A 5576-nucleotide genomic window follows, 5' to 3' on the forward strand; every position below is an offset into this window, starting at 1 on the left:
GTGCTGATGAAGATGTTGATGGAGATTGCACTCTCCCGATGAGAGGAGCGTTGGTGATGACGGTGGCGATGATTTCCCCCTCCAGGAGGGAAGTTTTCCCGGCAGAACAGCTCCGCCAGAACCCTAGATTGGTTACGCCAAGGTTCCGCCTCGTGGCGGCGGAGTTTCATCCGAGAAGATGGCTTATGATTTTTTTTCCATCGAAAGAGTCCATATAGTAGAAGATAGTCACCGGAGGGCCACCAGGGGGCCCACGAGGTAGGGGGCGCGCCCAGGGGGGTAGGGCGCGCCCCCACCCTCGTGGGCAGGGTGTGCCCCCTGGTGAAGTTCTTGCGCTCAATGTTTTTTATATATTTGAAAAACATCATCCGTGAAGTTTCAGGACTTTTGGAGCTGTGCAAAATAGGTCTCTAATATTTGCTCCTTTTCTAGCCAGAATCCCAGCTGTCGGCATTCTCCCTCTTTATGTAAACCTTGTAAAATAGGAGAGAATAGGCATAAGTATTGTGACATAATGTGTAATAACTGCCCATAATGCAATAAAATATTTATATAAAAGCATGATGCAAAATGGACGTATCAACTCCCCCAAGCTTAGACATCGCTTGTCCTCAAGCGGAAAGCTGAAATCGAAAAGATATGTCCACATGTTTAGAGATGAAGGTGTCGATAAAAATAAAATACGGACATGAGGGCATCATGATCATTCTTAGAGCAGCAACTTATATAATTCTTGTCATATGATATCTTATGCTAGAGTAATAATTCAATCACAATATCAAGTATGAATCGTAAACTTCATTGAAAACCGACAAACTATAATCGCAGTCACTGAGGCAATCGCAATTTATCATAACATAAGAAAGAGTCAATGTATAAGAGCTTTTCAGCAAGTCCACATACTCAACTATCATATAGTCTTTCACAATTGCTGACACTCACACAATACTTATGGGTATGGAGTTTTAATCAGACACAGAGAAACATAGGGGCTTATAGTTTTTGCCTCCCAACGCTTTACCTCAAGGGTAATGTCAACAGTAATAGTTCATGAAAACTCACATCCAATTAGCCATATATACCAGGATCTTTCCAACATATTGTGCTTGCCAAAGGATAAAATGTAAAAAGGAAGGGTGAAGATCACCATGACTCTTATGCAATGTAGGAGATAAAAGTAAAAGATGGGCCCTTCGCAGAGGGAAGCAGAGGTTGTCATGCGCTTTTATGGGTTGGATGCACAAAACCTTAATGTGAAAGAACGTCACTTTATATTGCCACTTGTGATATGGACCTTTATTATGCAGTCTATCGCTTTTATTACTTCCATATCACACGCTCGTATAAAGCTTATTTCCTCCACACCAATCAATCATACATATTTAGAGAGCAATTTTTTATTGCTTGCACTGATGACAACTTACTTGATGGATCTTACTCAATCCATAGGTAGATATGATGGACTCTTATGGCAAGACTGGTTTAAGGGTGTTTGGAAGCACAAGTAGTATCTCTACTTGGTGCAATGAATTTGGCTAGCATGAGGGGGAAAGGCAAGCTCAACATGTTGGAAGATCCAACACAATATAATTTATCTCAGATGTAAGAAAACATAACCCATTACGTTGTCTTCCTTGTCCAATATCAACTCTTTAGCATGTCATATTTTAAGGAGTGATCACAATTATAAAAGATGTCCAAAATAGTACATTTATATGTGAAGACCTCTCTTTCTTTATTACTTCCTATTAATTGCAACGATGACCAAAACTGTGTTTGTCAACCCTCAATAACTTTTATTCATCATACTCTTTATATGTGAGCTCATTACTCTCCATAAGACTGATATGATCTCTTTGTTTCTTTTTATTTTTTTCTCTTTTCTTTTATTCCTTTAGGATCGTGGCAAAATAATCAAGCCCTTGACTCAACACTAATCTTTATTATATAGTTCACGGACTCGATTACATAGAAGGATAAAAAAGCAAAACTCACAACTAGATCATACTAAGAACTTTTATTCTACTAGATCAAGATATTACTAAAAGGATCGAACTAAGAAAAACGGTAAAGATAAAGTGATGGTGATACGATACCGGGGCACTCCCCCAAGCTTGACAGTTGCCAAGTGGAGTGCCCATACCAGATACTCAAATCTTCTTTGTTGGTGGAGATGGTGGAGATTTTGTTGATGGCGTAGGCTTCTTCCTTAACTTGCGTTTGAGGACGGAATTTTGGTCCCTTAGGTCCTTGATCTCCTGTTCCAGGCTCAGTATCTTTTTGCATAGTTCCTGCTTGTTCTCCTGCAAGAGGCAAAAGGGGATAAACTCGATCTTAGGTTTCTTTACTCTATCCGGGAGACTTGACTTTTTGAACTCCACATGCATATCCCCAGGTTGAGGTAGTGGGACTTCGTCTTCATCTGAGCTCGTCTCCTCCTTTCCCTTGGGTTCATAGTCCTATTCTTCTTCCGTAGTCCAACTGCAATGCTCCACATCCCCATAGATCTTAGGAACTTCAAGGTAATCAGCCACGTAGCTTTCTCCTTCTGAATCCTGGGACGACATGTTGCTCTGTGTGCAGCAGGACAGCTCAAAACAAAGACAAGGAATTTTTGCGTGATACGGGAGTCAAAACCCCCGGGAGATTATATAATGAATTTTTACCGACCAAAATACGTGTCGTGTATGAAAACGGAGTCCGGAGAGCACACGAGGTGCCCACGAGGTAGGGGGCGCGCCCAGTAGGGTAGGGCGCGCCCTCCACCCTCGTGGAGCCCTCGTGTCCTTCCCGGACTGCTGCTTATTTTTCTATTTTTCTAAATATTCCAAAATGGAGAAATATTGCCTTAAAAACTGTTTTGGAGTCGGTTTACTTACCGTACCACATACTGATTCCTTTTCGGAGTCTGAATTCCGGAAAGTGTCCTTTATGTATTCCTCCGGGGTTACGGTTTCAATAACATTGGTTTCAACATTTATGGGATTACCTGAGATATAGTGTTTGATTCTTTGACCGTTCACCACCTTCGGATTTGTGCCTTCAAAGTTGTTGATTTTTATGGCACCGGAACGATAGACCTCCTCGATAACGTAAGGACCCTCCCATTTAGAGAGAAGTTTTCCTGCAAAAAATCGTAAACGAGAGTTGTATAGCAATACATAATCACCTACGTTAAACTCACGCTTTTGTATCCTTTTATCATGCCATCTTTTAACTTTTTCTTTAAACAACTTGGCATTTTCGTAGGCTTGGGTTCTCCATTCATCAAGTGAGCTAATATCAAATAACCTCTTCTCACCGGCAAGTTTAAAATCATAATTAAGTTCTTTAATAGCCCAATAAGCCGTGTGTTCTAGTTCGAGAGGTAAGTGACATGCTTTTCCATAGACCATTTTGTACGGAGACATACCCATAGGATTTTTATATGCAGTTCTATAGGCCCATAATGCATCATCAAGTTTCTTGCACTACAGGAATCAGCTACTTTGCCGTCTGCCACGGCGGACGGCAAAGGCCTGAACGGCGGACGGCAAAGGCCTTTGCCATCAGCCGCGGACGGCAAAAGGCTCCGGCAAAGTAGGCTTCGGTAAACAGCTACTTTGCCGTCTGCTACTGACGGCAAAGTCTTTGCCGTCTGCGGCGGACGGCAAAGAGAGCGCGGCGGACGGCAAAGAGAGCGGACGGCAATAATTGCGCTGTCAGTCCGTTAAGTGGCTAACGGAAGGCCTTTGCCATCCGCCGCTGACGGCAAAATTTCTAGGGTCTTTGCCGTCCGCCGTATGATGTCATCGACACGTCACTACATGGCAGGTTCTTTGCCGTCTGCCACTGACGGCAAAGTCTTTGCCGTCTGCCACTGTAGGCAAACTGACCAAATGGGTCAGCTCCCAGGAAGCACAGCTGGATGCCACGTGGCTTCTTTGCCGTCCGCGGCAGACGGCAAAGAGCCCGTTGCCGTCAGTGGCAGACGGCAAAGAGCCTGCATTGCCTCTGTTTTTTCATATACCCAACCATTTTCACAGCAAATAGATGATACATATATATTTTTCACATGGCAAGTTCACAGCAAACATATGAGATATCCAACACATATAATTTCATCATACATGCATAGTTCCATCAACCATACATAACAAGTTCGACATATACATGCATCCAACCATACATATTACAATAGTGTCATCCTACCATAGATGCATAGTTCATAGATACAAAGGAAACATAGTTCATCCAAACAAGCACTCCATCTATGCAAGCTTCCGTGAAGTGAATGAATTCTGCAAAATGGGAAATAAGAAAGTTAGAAGAAGAAGATTAGAAGAAGAAGAAGAAGAAGAAGAAGAAGAAAATGAAGAAGAAGAAGAATATATGACATTTATGAGCTAATTTAGGTGAAATTGATCATTTGTGAGCTAACTTAGGTGAAATGGATCGTTTATGAGCTAACCTAGGTGCAATGGATCGCTTATGAGCAAACTTAGGTAAAATGCATCATTTTAGAGGTAACCTAGGTAAGATGGATCATTTTGGAGCTAACCTAGGTAAAATGGGTCATTTTAGAGCTAACTTGGGTAGAATGGATCATTTATGAGCTAAGTAAGGTTAAATGGGTCATTTTAGAGCTAACGTAGGTAAAATGGATCGTTTATGAGCTAAGTAAGGTAAAATGGATCATTTTAGAACTAACTTAGGTAAAATGGATCGTTTATGAGCTAACTAAGCTAATTATGCCATTTTTGACATAAGTAAGCTAAGTACATGTCATTATTGAGCAAACCTAGTTAACTAAGCATATTAGAGCTAACTTTGGTCATTTTGGAGGAAACAAAGCTAAGTACAGATCGTTTTAGAGCTAACTTAGGTAAAATGGATGGTTTTGGAGGTCAGTAAGCTTATTAAGTCATTTTGGAGGTGAAGAAGCTAAGTCTAGGTCATTATGGTAAGCATTGGAGGAAATAAAGCTAAGTCTAGGTCTTTATGCATGTGTTAAGCAAAACACTAGATAAACTTACCAAGATGTAGGAGGTGTAGGAGCGGGGTGGCTCGTGTCGGTAGCTGGAGAAGGATCGTGCGATGCTTGTCTGGAGTTACGCTGCACCAAAGATCATTTCCAATGTCTTGTTAGGATGATGACACTCAAATGTTAAGACTAGCAAGTAATGTCCATTCAATAAAACTCACCGTGGTCCCAGGAGCAATCACTGGCATCGGCGGAGCGGTCTGACCTGTCTTCTCGCACACAGACTGCACATTTGGTTTTGATGACTCAGTCATACTAGTTAGTAATGAGACAAACACTACATGAATGTTTTGGCTAATCTGCAGAAGAAACTTACCACAAGGAGCTCGTACATGGCCCTTGCCTGCATGTCATTCCGTGCCCTCTCCTCCTCCATCATCTTTGTCGTCCTCTCCTCCAACTCCCGCTGCCTCTCCGCCGCCTCCGCCAGAAGTTTCTCCGTTCTATCTCTCTCACTCTATATAGCAGCCTGCAACACCACTCACATGACCATTTGTAATCATTGATGGAAGCGCACAGAATGTAATGGAGAAAGATAACTGAGTACGTATCA

Source organism: Triticum urartu, chromosome 5 (genome assembly GCF_003073215.2).
Source record: "Triticum urartu cultivar G1812 chromosome 5, Tu2.1, whole genome shotgun sequence".
Classification (NCBI taxonomy): Eukaryota; Viridiplantae; Streptophyta; class Magnoliopsida; order Poales; family Poaceae; genus Triticum; species Triticum urartu.